This window comes from Rhinolophus sinicus, chromosome 9 (genome assembly GCF_057876585.1).
Source record: "Rhinolophus sinicus isolate RSI-liver-muscle chromosome 9, RSI-T2T, whole genome shotgun sequence".
NCBI lineage: Eukaryota > Metazoa > Chordata > Mammalia > Chiroptera > Rhinolophidae > Rhinolophus > Rhinolophus sinicus.
The window spans coordinates 30864641-30882951 of NC_142509.1; the positions used below are offsets into that span (position 1 = coordinate 30864641).

At 37.3% G+C, this 18311-nt stretch overlaps 1 protein-coding gene across 2 annotated transcripts in view; it reads left to right on the plus strand.

Annotated features, from left to right (window-relative positions):
- The window catches only part of MED13L (mediator complex subunit 13L), a 271629-nt gene that overhangs the window by 112156 nt on the left and 141162 nt on the right, over nt 1–18311 (plus strand). The gene's annotated exons all lie outside the window — the stretch shown is intronic.

The window sequence follows — 18311 nt, forward strand, 5'->3', positions numbered from 1 at the left end:
AAATGTGGAGAGCTTAAGGATTTTCTGGAGACTCAGTTTGAAGAACACTGAATCTTTGCGTGGTAGATCTAGAGCAGGGGTGTCCAGACTGCGGCCCGCGGGCCAACTGCGGCCCGCGATCCATTTTTTATTGGCCCGCAGCAAATTCCAAAAGTATATTTAGTTTACTTAAATAAACCAGGTGAGGCAATACGTACTTCACCTCGAGTGAGTGGCCCGGCTGTTTGTGTATTTTACCACATATGGCCCTTGGTGAAAAACGTTGAAAAAAGTTTGGACACCCCTGCTCTAGAGGAACCATAACATTTAGTTCAGTTTCTCCATTTAACATCAAGAAACACACAGCAGCCAAAGGACTCTTTGAAACACTGCCATACTTAAAGCATTACAGTGGTTTCCTTGTACAGTGAAAATCATTTCCAAGTAACTCATCAGGGCGGACGACACTGCATCATCTGGCTTCCCCTCTGATTGGCTTCCCTCACACCTCCAGCCAAGTTCCTTCCCGCTTGAAGGACTTGTACTTGCTCTTGTCCCTTTTTGGATAGCTTCGCCCTCCCATCCTCACGAGCCTGTCTGTTTGATAGCATTAGGTCTCAGAACAAATGCTACCTCCTTGTGTGGGGGTCTTTCCGTTACCACTTGCTCCAAGTACCTACTGCTGTGTAACAAAACCCGCCCCAAACTTGGTAGTGAAAATCGACAACCATTTTATTATGCTCACAGCTTCTCTACGTCAAGAATTTAGAGAGGGCATAGTAGACTTGGTTTGTCTCTGCATGATGACTTCTGAAACCTGGGAGAACAGGGACAGTTGACTGGCTGAGTGCTAGAATCATCTGGAGGCTTCTTTAATCATCTGACTCCAGGGCTGGGGTGGCCTGAGGGCTGGGCTCAGCTGGGATTGCTGAGTGGAGTCCCTGCAAGTACGCTTTCCTTTCCGTCATTGCTGGGGCTTCCTTTTAGCATAGTGGTTCTTGGGGAGTCAGACTTCCGGTGCCACATCAGGACTTCTAAGCAGGTGTTCCAGTGACCAAGGTGTAAGCCGCAGCACGGCCTGAGCGACATAGTGACGCCACTGTCACCCTACTGGTTGGCTGAATCCTCCTGGCTTCGGGGAGAACAGCTACAGCCTCTACCTCTCAGTGGGAGGAGTGTCAAAAAATGTAGGGTCATGTTTTAAAGCTGTCACATCGTGTTATATAAAGTAGCATCAGCTCCGTTGACCTTCGTAGCAGTAGTTCTATTGTCTTCATAGCATTTAACATGGATTGGAATAATTTTATAAAACAAAATTGTTGTTTTTTTATCTGTCTCAATTAAAATGAAAGTTTTATGGAAATAGGGACCTGCTTTCTTCCCTGCTCAATTTTTAGCCCTAGGATAGTGCCTCACACATCATTGGCACTCAGTAAATAGTTGCAGGATGACTAAATACATGAATTAAAAGCCACAAAGCCACGTTGTTTTAGTGCTGAGACCATCCTAGTATCCCTTCTATTATATCATAATATTTCTCATGAAAACGTCCTACATTAACTCATTTCACTGAGTCTCTGTCTTTGTTTATTGTGCTTGGTAATGAAATAATGTAACTTTAAGATTCAGTCTTTTTACTGTCAATATACCACTTCTACCTTAATGGTTTGTCTCCCAGTGATAATCCTCCAGATTATGTTATAGCAAAACTAGTGTGACATACTCTAATAGTTTTGTTTTTATGAATGAGGTACTGAATCGGCTCTGTCTGGGACAGTGGGTGCACTGGATGAGTTACTTAGTGGCAAAAGCAGCTATTTTATTATGCCTGTGGGCTCTGTGGGCCAGCACTTCAGGCACGGCAGTGAGGAGGGGCTACCAGCTCGTGCTCCAGGGTGTCTGAGGGCTCCTCTGGTGAGACTCCTCAGCTGGGAGTGGCTCTGTGGGTGCGGCCTGCTGTCCTCTGGAGGTGTCTTCACTCACGTAGCTGGTGGTGGATGCTGGCTGTTGGCTGGCTCCTCAGCTGGGACTGTTGGCAAGAAAACCACATGTGGCGTCTCCATGTGAACTGGGTTTCCTCGCAGCTTAGTGGTTGGATTCCAGAAACGAGCCTTCCGGGACGCAGGGTGTGGAGACGGTCAGTCTCTGCAGCTTTGAACCTGGAGACTGGCACAGGGTCACTCTGGCCAAGTTTCGTTTTGTGAGGCAGCCCCAAAGAGCCACCTCGATTTGGGAGGGGACATAGACCCTACCACAGTGTCCCAGTATAAAAGGATCATGTAAGATGGGATGTGTTGTGTCATCCCTCTTTGGGAAATAGACAGTCAGCCTGGGCCTCTGTCTACACACATCACAGAGGCTTCTGATTAGTCACCAGTTCCCGGAGCCTGTGAGGGCCAGTGTCTGAGAAGAGCACGCGGGAGGCGTAGATCTGGTGTTTCAGCTGGATCTACACTCGTGCTGCTTCTCACTCTTCTCCACACAGGCAGTTCCCAGATTGTTAGCAGTTCCTGTTTCCACTTTGACTTACGCTGAGCCTTTGCATCTGGCATCCTACAGGCAGGAGGAGACTGGTCTAGGCAGGGTTGACTGACAGGGTGAGTGTTGCAGGGTAAAGCGCTGTGTTTCATGGATGTATCTTGGTAATTTGAAAATAAAGGTGGTTCATGTAGTAAAGGAGAGAGAGACGTATAGGAAGAAGAAGAAAAACGGGGGCCTTTTTCTGCCAGAAATCAGTTCTGGGTTTGTTCAGTTGTGCTAATGGCCTCCACTAGTTGGGGGAAATTTTGTCCTTTAACTCATGTTCCTTCTGTTATATTACCAACGATTCTTCTCTGCCCGTATTATCATTAGTAAACCAGATTTATTCATGGTTTTCAAGAATTTCTAGTTTTTCTAAGGAAAGAATTGCTGCTGTACAGCAAGTAATGTTGAATTCATTTCCCCCAATTAGTTTATGCCCCCCTCTCTTTTCATCCACCTTGTAGCTCAGGATTGGCAAGTAGTGAAATTGTAGAAAGAGCAGGCAGAAAGAAATGAGAAAGAGAACTACATTTCCATGTACAAATAACATACTTAATTTGATTATAAGACATTTTACCAAGTGCTAACATTGTGTAGTATCCTAAAACAGTATTTTAAAAGAGATTTTGTGCTTTAGACTTAGAGCCTAGCATTACATTAGAGTCGTTGCAAAAATGACAAACTAATTCTCTTCCCAATAACGTGAGTCAATTTGGCAGGTTCCAGAGATGTGCTAGTAAAATAACATGGCTGTAATTTTGGTGCTTATATTTCTAACGTGATTGCATTGGGATTTTGAGTATATACATATGCACACATACTTATATGTATATGCATAAAAATGAAGATTTTTTTAGAAACCAGAATCTAAAACTTAGAGTTTCATGTCTAAGCATCTGTTAAAGTTGACAATTCTGTAAATCAGTGCCCAGCATAATGCAGTTTATTTGATGAGGATTTGTGAAGAAAGTATCATCTGTATCATTTGTACACACTGTTGTAGCAGAACTATGAATTTTTTTTCTGTTTTTCAGAGATAATTAAGCACACTTATGTTACTGGAGGTTGCCTTTCTGATTCTGAATCTTTAGATGGCCTTTCCTCTTTTTAGTAGTGTAGCTTAGCTGGTCTACACTATGTAGATTATATCTGATTATTTTGTGCATGATTTCCATAAACAATGTCTCCCTTTTCCTTATGCTCTCTCCCTCCCCTCCAAAGTAAACGTTAGAATTGGAGGACTACAATTCTAGATGATCTTCTCCAGTGATTATTAACTGGAGGGTGTGGGGAGAGTGGGGGGGAGGGGAATTTGTCCCCCTAGGGGACATGTGACAGTGCTTGGATACATGTTTTGATTTTCACCACTGGGGGCAGGGTGCTACTGGCATCTAATGGGCAGACCAGAGATGCTGCCAAACGTCCTATAATGCACGAGTCAGTCGCTTACAGCACAGAATTATTTCACCCAAAATGTCAATATTGCCCAAGTTGGGAAACCTGAAAAGCAAGCCCACAGTTGATACTTTTTCTGTGTACCCGGATATATCTAGTTAATCTGGTCATGGAACTCTTATTAGACCTTTGAGCAGTATATATTTTTCATGTGTTTTTAAGTGGAAAAAGCTACTTTAAACAGGATATATTTGTTCTTTCCTGTTTTTCTATTCAGTTCTGAGCTTGCCCAGTTTTTAATTTCTGGGTTTTTTTTAAGTGGCATAGATACTTGCAGAGAGCTTACATTGTATAATAATCCACATATATTCAACACCTACAGGCTGTCAAAGGACTGCATGCAGCTCCTTTCTGAATGCCAGGATTGCTTGCATTGTCTGTTGTAGGACTTCTGTAGTCACTAAATTATCAGTCCCCATACACTACATCCCAGGAAGTTGGCAGATACAATGATCCATCTGTTATCACACCCATCAAGTGCATTGGCTCCGAGGGAAACGGCTGCAGATTGGAGCTCAGTGTGTGAGAGAAGTAGTGAGATTCCAAGATGCTTATCATTCTTCCCAGAAAGTCCTTTCTGGCCTTTTGTCGAGATTGACTTGCTCTTTTCTAAAACTGACTTTCAGTTTATTCTATCATTACCTCTTCACTAATATTTTCAGAAAAACTGGACATGTTATCAAAGATACTTATTTTCCTGAGAATGAGGTTTGTGAGTATCATCTCCCCTCCTCCCCAGGGAAATTCTTGGTCAGATTGTCGTAGAAAATGAGCAGTGGAAAATTGAAACTGCACAATCTGGAGAGTTTTATTTTTAAAATAGTTGTTCTTAACCTGAACTATAGTAAAGCAAGTGTAAAACATTTTTATGTTATATCAGTGTGGCCAAGAGTTTTTAGTTATTTTTTTTTTTTTCCTTTCTTAAACTTGTACAAGTGCTGTCACCTTCAAAGAAGAAGGAGGCTGTGATTTTCATAATTTATAAGAAATGCTTAGGCAGTTGCTTGTGAGTTTAAGAAACCTGTTTGTTCCCTGGAAAGTCATAGATATTTAATGATACCAAGATCACTTATAGCCTCTGAGCTCTTTCAGACAAAAGCATTGATGCTGTGCTCAATGGTGCTTTGAAGTTTTGGCGACTACCCTGGAGGTAAATGGCCATGTGCTGATGCTTCCTATCTTATGAATGGTCTTATTTATAAAGAGTTTCTCCCTTGGCAAGGCGTCATGTCTGGTTCGCAGAGGCAAAAATCCAGTTCCAAATTACTGTCTGTGTATTATATGTCTTTGACTTAATTTAAGTTCACCTTCAAAAAGGCAAAATGGTTAGAGAAAAAAATTAAACAGGACAGTGTATGACTAATTGAAAGTTAGAAGGGGCTTTGCTCTTTCCAGACTGAAGGATACAACAGGAATACAAATAGTGAACAGTTGTGGAGTCAATTGAAAAAAAACATTGTGTTTCTTTCTCTTCTCTCTTTACCTTCATTTTTAGTAATCTAGCTTAGAGTATAATATTTGGGTTATCCTCAAATAGATAAAAAGACATCTTTTAAATATGATATCTCAAATTGAGAATTTATCATTGATTCTCATATGTCTAAATTATACTTGATTAAAAAATAAATTCAGTTTTAAAAATTATTGAGAAAGACATTTAAAATTGCAAAAATTAGGTGTTCACGATAAGTCATAGATAGTTGAGAATAATGATATTGAAGCTGATTTTCCAGAAAGAAAATCATATGAAACTGATAAACTTTACACAGAAATTACTCTACAATATTTTCCTACAAATTTTTTTTGCACGTTTCCCTCCCATCTCCTTCACTCCTCAAAGAAAAATAAAAAAATCTGATGGGCCTTTGTAGGTGTGGCTCAGATAACTACATAGGAACTTTTGGCTCACTGAATGGAACAAATAACATTTATTATATCTTATTTGTTTACGTATAGTAACATGTCAATAAAAATATGAATTTAACATTTAATGTCACTCCATAATTAACGTGATTTTTATATTGTTATTCCAAATTTGAAGAACGTGGCTGATAGTCATTAGAAATTAGAGAACATTGTGAATTTAAAACAGTGAAAAAACCTGATCAATAATAAAATTAACAGCCTATAGAGTTGATAACTAGAATCAGTTATGCTTAGGTAGAATGAAGAGTTAATAATTCTGTTTGTAAATGTTGCTTATTGGGATAGAAGTTTTATAATTTAGAATTGTCAGATTTTAACACACAAAACCCGTAGGAGGCTCACTTCATGACAGTACCTGCTATAAATTGTGATAGTTTGTCATTATTGTAAGGCATTTTAATTTAACATAATTTTCTTGATTTTTCCTCTCAAGAATCCTTCTCATTTGTCATTCTAATCTTGCTAATTATGATAGGTTCAAATAAGATCTTATTGTTATCACATCTTTCATTTATACTTGTTTCTATAGAAATGTTTTTGTTTTTTAATTATGACTATCTGGTTTCTATGGAAACAGTAAAAAAATCACAACTTGGAGAATGTATACAACTTTCCTTAAATCATCCGTAGGAAAACAAGCTAAGTCTTTTATAGAAGTGTCTTGTTTTGCTGTTTTGCATAGTGGCAGAATCCTTAGACTCAGGCCATACCGTGCTGCCATGTCATGTAAAGCTGAGTGCCACTCAGCTGTCTTTGGGTGGCAGGTTGCCTTTTGCTCCACTTTGAATGTTCTTCTTTGTGAAAGGTTCTGTGCCTTATAGGAAGCACAGAAGTATTGACATTCCCTGTGTGCATATGGAAGTGGTATTCTTCTGTGTGGGTGAAAAGGCAGGCAATAAATAAATACACAGATAATTTCATATGGCCATGTGCTACAAGCAATTGACGAGAAAGAGAGTGACGGGGAAGGGGTACTTTAGATTAGAGGGGTTAGCTAGAGAAGGCCTCTGGGAGGAGATGACCTTTGAGTTGAGACCTGAGAATACGCCGGCCAGATCCAGGGAAAAGGGAAAAAGCTCTGAGCTCTCTTTGTTGTAGAAACAGACACAAGGCCAGTACTATTGAAATTGGTAAACCAGTGGAAAACGGAAGAGGTAGCTGGAGATGCGCTCAGGTGGGATCTTGTAGGCCATGGTAGGCAGTTTAAAGACATGTTTCGTGCCATGTGAAGCCGTTGGAGTAGAGTTTTAAGGAGAAGAATGCTGTGGTGTGGTTTCAGTTTTGAAAAGATCACTTTGGCTCTCGCATGGAGAATGAACTTCAGGAGCCCGGAGTGAAAGCAGTGAGAGCAGTGAAAAGCTTTTGCTTCTTGATGAAGCAGGATTGTAAAAGCAACTTGGCGATATCTGTACTTTACAGAGTGTTAGTATATTTTCTGTCCAAACAACATCTGTTTCACGTTTACTGCATTTCTCCTTTGACTATTTTCTTTACTATCTGATGAGCATTTGAATTGCTAAGTCATCTTTGGGGTAAGATTCCCTTTGAATATATGCATGTTTAGTTAGGGTATTCATTGTTATTTTAAGGAGTATGTACAGGTACTTGAGTAAAAATCTGCAGATAAAACCACTTTGGAAGTTCACAGGATAATTGAGCTTGTTAGAAGAATTCAGCAGGTTACAGACACACTTAAACTGGGTTTAAAACCTCATCATCGTTTCTCTTAATTGCCCTTAATATTTTGACATATAGGTGATACATAAGTTTAAGGAATACTTGTTCTCAGTTTTTCAGATACTGCCATACTGAACCTCAGTCTAAACTGGTGCTGTGGATAGTCTTTCCCTCTCCCCTCCCTTTTTAGTTTAAGAACAGTTTTCCTTTATGGAAAAGCACTTTTCATTTTGAGAATTTCACATTTAAAATAAGCCAAATGCCTCGTGTTCACGTTGTGCTTTTAAAACCCATAACAGCTGAATACAACATCCTTCGTCTCCTTTGAAATTCCCTCCCTTTTTCGGTAGAGGATAAATATGGTGACCACAGCTGTTATGTTGGGAAAAGGAGTGGGAATACCCCCAAAATAAGACTCTGGTGACAAGTAAGTCTTGTACCAAGTTCCACGTCAGGCCCAGCCAAACCTATAATATATTACTACCTTGAGTGGACTCCTTCAGGATCCACAAAGAAGAGAAAGGCTTGGGTGTCAGGAATTCTTCCATTGGAGGCTGGCAGCAGGGAAGAGCGGGAAAGTCAGCGAAGGGGAAAAGAAAGAAAAGCACAATTGGCGTTAAAACAGCACAGATCCTCCCTAAAGCTCTCACAGTAAGAGAAAATGACAGACCGTGGTCAGCAGATTATTTTATCAAATTGATATGAAAAGATTTCTTTAAGCTCCAATTTGCAGAGACCACTAAGGGAATCAAATATTCTTGTTTTGATACTTCTGCATTAAGATAACTACTTTATAGTTTATCTGGTACTTCATTTTTTTAAAACTGAAATTTTTACTTTAAGCTTGAATAAAAATCTTCATTGGCAACTGTAAAAAAAGGAAAATAAGCTTTAAAAATTGAGAGCTGTAGTGGAGAATTGCATACAAAATAATGAATTATTGTTCAACAACCATCTAGTGTATAGCTCCCGCCAGAAATAAACGAACACCGTAGAAGCTTCCTGAGTACCCTTCACTAACAAAACTCTCCTTTTCCCTTAGGTGGCAAATGCTAATTAAAGTAACTTTTAATTGTTATGCTTTATAATAGCTAGTTATTAAACTGAGGAAAGGAGACTCAACATAGGCCAATATCAGTTGACAATACAAGTCAGTGTTAATACCGTTGCACTCCAAAAGGCCAATAAGTTAATTATTTGGAAAATAATGTATTTTATTTCTTATGAAAAATCTGTTATATTCTAACTTGTGGATAAACTCTAAAGCTAGCCTATTAAAAGCTGATTTAACATTTAATGCTTAACTTTAGTGTTGGTTTGGGTTCCGGTTTTGAGATGAGAATGAGTAGATTGGCTAGGACTTGATTCTGTAAATATTTGAAATGCTCACAATCTATGAGTGTCTTGGAAGGCTTTCCCACATGCTAGTGCACCTCCTTAGAATCATGCAATTGGAGAGCTGGACAGAATCTCAAAGAAAGTAGAGATAACGACTAAAGAAGCACCAGAGGGGCAGCCAGATGGCTCAGTTGGTTAAAGCGCGAGCTCTGAACAACTGGGTTGCTGGTTCGATTCCCACATGGGTCAGTGTGAGCTGTGCCCTCCACAGCTAGACTGAAGACAACGACTTGGAGCTGATGGGCCCTGGAGAAACACACTGTTCCCCAATATTCTCCCCCCCCCAAAAAAAAAAAAAGCGCCAGCACCAGGGACGTGTTAGTGTTGTGGAGTGATGCAAGCTTTCATGTCTCTGGTCCTGTTTACTCTTTTTCTTTTCTAGTGGTTTGCAAGTTCTATCCTCTTTGCAAACTCTTTGATTTATTTACGGTTTCAGGTGAGCTCTCTATAGAACTCCATTATATATAAAATAAAAGTGTAACTGGACAAAACTGCAGCAATACTAGTTGAGGTGTGGAGAGAGACTTGCTGGGACCCTTCCACAGGACGTTTAACTCCCACGACCACAGGGAGAAAGAAAGCCACTGCCCCGTGTGTCACTGAGCCTGCTCAGCTCGTCCCCACCCAGATTGTGCCCGTCCAGAGTTACTGGGTCACTTCACCCTCCAATCACAATGCCATTCTGGCCAAGTTTAGAAAGAAGATACGACTGAACTCATTCACACCACTGTGTAAACAACTGGTCTTCATTTCCCAAAGTACTTGGAGTTGTAGAAATTGTGTTCATGCAGAGGAGTCCTTTGGTGCAGAGACACCTGCAGGAATGAAGTACAAGTGTCGGCAGTGTTGGAATATTTAGGTCATTTATAAAATGTTTGCTTATGAGTTGGAAACTGTTTAACTTGTTAAAAGTTTTGGATAAAGACAACTTTTTCCTGGATATGTTTCAATTTAAAGTTTTGAGAACGACTTATTGTTTTCCAGTAGGTTGTTTTGAATTAAAAAAGCGTAAATTAAATTTGAAGACCTAAGGGGAGAATTATACATTCTGGCTTTTAAAAGTGAAGATTAATTTGTGATTCTTCTAAGTACCAGATTAATATATTAGAAATTCATGTGTAAACCAAATAATCATTTTGAAAAGTAAAATGTTCTGATTACACTAAGAGTTCATCTAAACTGACATTTTTAAATAAAATTTATTTTGTGATGACATGTTTGATATTGATGATGATTTTGAATTTTCCAAACAAAGATGGCAAGGAAAGCTTATAGAAATAATTTTTGATTAGTTTTGGGGAGTCATGATTTTACACAATACAAAAGACCAACAAAAGAGAGAGACTTGTGTACTTAACGTATAGAGTAGAAATTGTATAGATATTGTCCTCTGTAATCAAAGACTTGTTACTTTATTCCTTATGATATGTGTGTGTGTGTGTGTGTGTGTGTGTGTGTGTGTGTGTGTGTGTGTGTAAAAGCATCCTTTATTTTAGATGCCAGCAGCTAGGGAAGATGGCAGACTCGTCTAAAAAAACCACCTTCTGATAAAATTTTAAACTTGTCTAATTCTAATATAGTGAGGTAGGTGCATGTCGAACTTCTCTTCAAAACACACTGTGTTTAATTAAATGCACATTAGAGCTCACTGGTCTACTTATAGACATGTTAAAGATAGGCTGCAGATTTCCTAGTTTCTAATCTGGTATGCTAACACAGGTCAGCAAACTCTAAAATCCAGCAGCTAAAAATTGCTCAAGCATTTTTCTGTTTTACAACAAACGTGTTCATTCTACATTATCTTTTTTTTTTAAAAAGCTTTTTTTCAGGTCTCAAAGTTTTGTGAACCAGTCTTAACTTTTTCTGTTATTTGCTTTTATTTGGTCCTTTACTGTTTTAACAAAATTTCAGGTGTGTAAATTGTTTTGCTTGTTTTGTAGTACATTCTTAGCGTAAAATATAGTAGTGTTGTAGAAAGCTTAAAAAAGAGACTAACCATTTTTTAAAATGTTTAATTATGCAGAGTCTGCTAACCTTGAAAAAATACTTTCTGTTATTTTGGTTTAACTAAAATCTTCCAATTCCTGGCTAATAAATGTTTTTTTCTGTCAACTACCAAACTCCCCATATACAACAACCCAGCAACACATATGCGTGAACCCACAAAAGACTGCCGCTGTATGGGTGTGTGAAGTAGTTCACTTTTCAAAATCCCATAAGAAAATTGACTTAACGTGTCAATATAATGTGGCTTGTGCTTTTTTTCCAGTTTAAATTAGGGCTTTTATATTTACAATTCAAACCTTTGCCAGATGCAGTGATTGATGGAAGTTGGGTTAAATGATAGACTGTTACAAAATAATTATTCTTCATTCCTGTTTTTAATCAAAATTACCAAAATTGCATTCTTCTACTGTTTTACTTAGAATAGAAGCTAGGTTTTCTGTTTTGGCCTAGCATTTTATGTAAAGAGAAACAAATTATTTTATTTTGTAATAAAACTAGATAATGGAAAAAGTGGAGAAGACAAATTATTTTATAGTAAAAGTAAGATAATGGAAAAAGAGAATGGGATTAATACTGCTGTTGAATTTTGTGAAAGAAGTGGAAAGAAGGTAGGTCAATGAAAGTTACTGTTAAAACGACAAAAATTCTGTAATTTTTACCTCCAAAGACTTGGGTATGTAGAATGATATTGCTACTTTATTTGCCACAGACTGTGTGGCTTCAACACAGGCCGAGGTGCCCATCAGGTCTCAAGGATACGGCACTGAGCCTGGTCTAGAGAAACCTTTGTGTATGAGGTCTTCATAGTAGGCATCTCTCTCTCTCTCTCTCTCTCTCTCTCTCTCTCTCTCTCTCTCTCTCTCTCTCTCACACACACACACACACACACACAGATGTTATTTTTGCTACATTTGCTATTTTAACCTGTCAGTTAAAAAATAATTACTATGTCGGTATGGCTGGCGGCTCATATAGGAAAAATATGCTGTCTCTTAATCAAAGGTGATTACAGTTTTTTCCTGTCTATAAATGCGCTTGTTGTGTAACGAGAATGCATTAGTCTCAGACTGATGTACGAAATGAAAGGCAGCAAGAAGCAGCACCATTGTTATCACTCCAGGCGTGTCTAATGAATCGTGTTTCCATGTTCTCTCGGTCACGCCGTAGAGTGCCCTCAGCCAGGGCTAAGCCTCCTGTAAAATGCTCTTTAAGATTATTGTAGCAAGAACAGAAATGCTGGCTGAGTGGGGGTGGGGAGAGAATGCCAACAAGACAGCTGCATTTCAAACAGTTACAGCTGCAAGGATTACTCACTGTAATGGCAGTGACAGACAACTGTTTGAGCTTTAGTGTAAAAGGCAATTTGGGGACTTGCCCTGTCAGAATTTTAGTAGCAATCTGTGTGTGTGTGTGTGTTGCGTGCGTATGCGCTCGTGTGTGTATTTCAAATCAGGTTGTATCTGAAGAGTGGGAGGAAGTGTTTTTCGTTTTCCCTGCTGAATTGTGCCAGTGTTAAAATCAATAGTTGTCATCCCGATTAGAGTCATTGTCTTAACAGGAAGTTTATAAAATGTTTATTTTGTCGTATTTATGGATTTAAATATAAATATTCTAACTGAACCATATATCTCGTTTTCTTTCTGTAAATTTAATTTTATCTTGTGGTTCCTGTCATAGTAATGTTGATCTTTCTTATAATTTCTGAGCATGTAGCATTTTAAAAGCATGTAGCTATTTAATAAATAATAGTATTTTATTTTTAAAATACTATTTATATAAAAATAGTATTTATTTTAAAAATCTATTTCAAATACGATGCTCATTGAAGAAAATCTGGAAAATACACAGAATAAAGAAAAAAATAATAATTGTTCCAGCAATCTAAGAAAATGTTTATTTTAATGGTTGTCTTAGGATATTATGTTTTTTAAAGTGTATTATATAAAAAAATGTAGAGTATATTAATAGCATTGAAGGATAAAAATGTAAAAATTATTTTAAAATCTTTAAAAGGAGTATCAAATGGGGGCAAATTTCATTCTTAGAAGTCAATAGCCATTGTGCAAGATTTCCTTTTCACTCTGTAGCTATTAAAGTAACATTGTAGCCTGAGTGTTTTCTGTAGCAATTGTCTTTTGAAGGTCTTGTTCAGTTTATCTAGAAATTTAGTTTTATGGTCTCCTTCAATTTAAAGTTGAGTGGCTTTACATGGAGTCCTGTGATCCATTGAAATGCTAACTTGGGTCATGTCTCAATTGCTACAATGCTGTGTGGAAACCATCATTAAAATTCTGGTTATTCTGCAACTGGCAGAGAACTCCTGCTGTTAGATTCCTCAGTAAGACATTATACTGTTAAGATTTGAATCATGACTCTGCTTCTGTCTGATGAACATTATCAATGTTCATAATCACTTCAAGTTGCAAATAGGTCAAAACAAATGGAGCATTTTGATACACATCTTCTATCCCTAATTCTCATTTGATGAATTGACATTGGGGAAGCTAAAATCCATTTTCAACATAGATTTGTTAAGTGATACCAAATATTCTACACCCGCAAGCAATTCAGGGAAGTCAGAGCTCTAAGTGGGTTGAATTTGATTTAAGTAATAAGTCCATTTAGTTATTAATGACTTCAAATATAGATTTTACAAGGCAATCAATGGTGGCATAACTGTGATCAGTCAATAGTGTATGTAATTGGATTTTTTATGGGCATAATGTTACATTTCAGAATTAATGTAGCATTATGCTACTTTGTTACCCAGTTTTTGTAAGTCAATTTTAAGAAAGCAGATACTTCAAAATTATATATTTATCTTTAAAATATTTCCTTTGATACAACCCATAATATTCAGTTAATAAATGTTTTCTTATTATATTGTCTGTGGTACAATTCTTAGATAGTAAATTTAATAATTTAGAACAGAAAAAAACTAGTGTGCTTTATCTATTTCAGATAAAGGTTGAAAACAAAGGCAGTGGAGCAGATTGGTGTCGGAACTGCTCTATCTTTAGCAGCTTGTCACTGAAATGTAACTGGGAAATAATCTTCTTGTTTCATGTGCCTAGTTTTAATCTATTTGTATTTCTGGAGTTTGGAGCAAAATTTGATTTTCAGTAATTTTAATGGCTGAGTAAGGAGTGCCGTCCCTGACAGTGCCCCTCCCCCTCCAATATTTGCAATGTTCAATGTGGTTACTGAACTCAATGTTCTGGATAATAGGTTTCATTAGTTTTGATGCCTGAGGTAAAAAAGCAGTAGGTGGGAGTAAGAAGTGTTTTTGATGTCTAGACGTTCATTTCAGCTGTTGCTGCAATATGATACATTAAAAGGAAATATGTATCATAGCTCAGAGGAAATATGTATTCTTTGAAAGTAATTCTACTTTTAAACTGTGTAAGGCAGGGTGACCTGAATTCTAAAAGGATGAGCTTGAATTTCTTCAAGGTTTCACAATCTTTGTGTTCTTCCCTATCCTGTTCCATTCTCCCTTCTCCCGTTTTTTTCCCCCTTCAAGTCAAGTATGTCAGTTTCATTTGTCGACTTGGAAGCGGTATCTTTCCAAGATCTCTGCTGGGAAACACAAAATTATTGAAGTGTATGCTGCTTTGATATTTTGCCATATTGACTTTTTTCCTGAACCTTTTATATGGGTTTTCTTTCAAAGAAGCTTATTAATTCTGCAAGGAGCCATGTTTTGCAAAGTTGAAAGAAGTTTTGTATTACAATCTGTGAGGATTTTAAAAAATAATTTGGGCACTAAATAATTACAGCTATTTAAATTTTCCTTTCTAAAACACTGTCTTCTGCTAAAAAAATTTATGTAGTACTTTTGCAGTTTAAATATTTGATTATGAGGTTTACTATATTTTAAAAAGTTGAATAACAGCAATTAAAAAATTTCTGATTATAGCTTTTGCAATTTAAGAGATAACTTTAGTGCCAAAATAGGGGTTTTTTTTTGTAAATAGGCAGCTGTGGTGGTACTTAGTTTTATTTTTTCAGTTTTAGTCTGGCTATAATAGACCACATAACAGCAGGAGAATGTTTTAATTTAGGAGTTCTTTGTTTTGGTTGATTCTTTTTATTTTATTTTATTTTTTTAAGATTTTATTGGGGGAGGGGAACAGGACATTATTGGGGAACAGTGTGTACTTCCAGGCCTTTTTTCCAAGTCAAGTTGTTGTCCTTTCAGTCTTAGTTGTGGAGGGTGCAGCTCAGCTCCAGGTCCAGTTGCCGTTTTTGTAGTTGCAGGGGGCAGAGCCCACCATCCCTTACTGGACTCCAGGAATTGAACCGGTAACCCTGTGGTTGGGAGCCCACTGGCCCATGTGGGAATCGAACCGGCAGCCTTCGGAGTTAGGAGCATGGAGCTCTAACTGCCTGAGCCATTGGGCCGGCCATGTTTTGGTTGATTCTTGCCACTCACTTATTGTACACACATTTTGGGTCTCCTAGTGCTTTCTTTTCTGAGACTGTTAACAAAATTTTAGAAAAAGTTCTCCTATTATACGTAAGTCGATTTATATAGTCTATAGAGATAGTCTTCTTGCTACTTTCCTGTATAATTAATAAGCATTTAAGTTGAAACTTGAGAGATCAAAAGAATTAGAAAGGCTTTAAAGAAAAAAATTACAGAGACAGTATACCGTGGGGAGATTGTAGGTTTCCTAAAGACAGGCCTCAGCTTAGCACCTGCAGGCCTTATAAACTTGTCAGTTGCTTTTCTTCTCCGTCTCTTGGAAGGGAGAGGGGGAATTAAGTAGTAAGTGCATCTCATGTCATTTATAGATGTTTAACCTAGACTAACTACTCTCTGGCCTCCCTCCTGCACCCCTTCTCCCCCCAAAAAAGAGGATTCTTTCTGAAGAATCTCAGTATCAAGCAAATGAAAGTGTTGGTTTAAATTTTACCCTTGGGAAGAGGATGTCTCAGATGAATTAGTTTAAAAAGCTGTCATGTGATTTTTGCTGACTTTACCATGGAGCTGTACAGATTGCAGAAGCAATTGCAATTTCGTTTAACTTTTGAAAAGATTACTTGCGGCTACTTAGAAAACATTCATTTAAAGTGCAAATTGTAGATCCAAAGGGTAATTTAACTTCAGTGTTGAAATTTCTTTCTGGCCAGTACTAAGGGGGGACGTGGGTTAACTTAACACTAACCCTATGGAGAAGAGTGATTTCATTGAAAGAGCATGGGTGTTAGAACCAGAATACTTGGATTTGAATCTCTTCTTTGCCACTAATCCTCTTAATTAGATATAAGGAGATTTTAAATTGAAGCTAATTCCAGTGAAATTGGAAAGATGTGCACACATAATATCAGGTCAACGCAACACGTTTGTCTGAAATGTCTTAGTCACTGCAGCTATGAAAATAAACTCCCTTGAGGAGTTTAATTAATGTAATAATTCATCTATTTACTACTTATAAAAGTAGAAATATTATAAAAATACATTTGATCCTATGAGCTGCTGAGGATAGCTGTGTTTGACGTGTAGATTATGTGACCTTGGGCAAGTTTAAGATTTTTAGGCCTTAGTTTTCTCATTTATAAAATGGAGATTAGAATAAACTGTATTGGTCAGAATTCTTAGTTGCAAACTAAGAAAAGGAGTTGGTTAAAAGGATATTGTGTGTTCACAGAACTATTTGGCACATCTAGGATCAGTGCTGCATAATTGGTTTGATGAGAAGGGAGTGCTGTCACCACCAAGCAAGAGATGCTGCAGTGCTTCTACTGCTTTAGCACCAGAACTGGTTCTTTCCACCTCGATTTCTAGGGCCAACACAAAGATCTCTCTCCTTCCACTCCTTTTGTGTCACTAGATCCAGAGTCAAAGCTGTGGTGCGGCAGCATCTAGTAGAGTTCACATTGCAAGAGAGGATGGAAAAGAGAGAACCGGTCTTTTCAGCTCCTCTTAGGGCTGACCATCTCTGACTACAACCAGAAGTCACGAAATCGGCAATCCCAGGGACAGGAAGAAGTCGGATGCTGACTGGCTGTGAAGCCCACATGTGAAGGCCACATGTTCTTTACTCGTCTCGTGGTGTGATGGCGAAAAGGGCATGCCTCCCGCCATTTGTGGAGTGCTTGGTTCAAAGTTTGGCACACAATAAAACCTCAGAAGATGAGATTGTTTTCTGGATAGAATACCAGTCGTGACTCTAAGTTATTTTATTATCAGTTTGAAATGAAATACTTTTCATGTTCTACAAAGTATTCAAAGTAGTTTTTGCCTCACAGTGGTTTTCATAGTCTTTATTAGCTTTTTGAGAACATTCCTAATTTCTAGCCTGGTGCTTGAGGCATAACGGCCAAGAACTGTTGGCCGGTGAATGTTGGCCAAATATCTATTATTAGATTCCAAAAATGTTATTCTAGATTTAACTTATTTTGGAATTTTAGAGATTCATTGAAACATACATGTGTTTCTGGAAATTCTGTACGTGAATTTAACGTACGTTCCTTTCCACAAATATGGACTGTAAATTAAAAGGATTAGCAAATGAATGTAATATCTTTAAATTCATAGCCTAAATTCATAGTATTTATTAGAGTGATTAAATCTTTGATCACATTAAGTAGTTGACTTCTGCTAAATTATTCACTGTTCCTGAATCTTTAATAAAATATGTAAGACTTGGGAATTTTAAACGTTCAGTGAAGTCCAAACACTGTTTACTTATCTCTCTTGACTTATATTTTAAATTTTGCTGGTTAACTTAAAGGATAGTACATAATTTTCTATTTTTTTAAAGCTATAGTATACTTTTCTTAAACAAAAGCTTAATGTAGAGTGATTTGTTTTACTTAATATTATTGTTTTCTTCCCTTTCTGCGATTAAATTGGTTTGTACTAATTTATATAGTACTATATATTCATATAATATAAAGATATGAGAAAGAAGATATGACAGTTGCCATATAAAAAGTATATTAATAAAGGTACTTTAAAAATAATTTTCAGTATTATTTGTATTTACAGTATTTCATATGAAATACTTAATATAACTAATAGTGTATTGTGTTGTTGAGGACTACTTTGGTCTGTTATGTCTTGTTGCTGAAACTGTTTTTTGTTCTTTTTGCTTTTAATTTATGAATGAATAGACACTATATACTTTGGATAAAAACAATTATGTTTAGTGTGCATAAGTTTAGAGTAGCACTCCTTTGGATTCACATCCTGTTCTCAGTTTCAACACTAAAAATGTAAAAAAAATCAACGTAAGCATATTCATTATGGTTCAGGTCCAGAGCCTTGTCCAATAGTAAAATGAGTATGTAAATTAGAGCAGTGAAAGATCGTGAGTAAATTTTACTGTTTTTTTTTT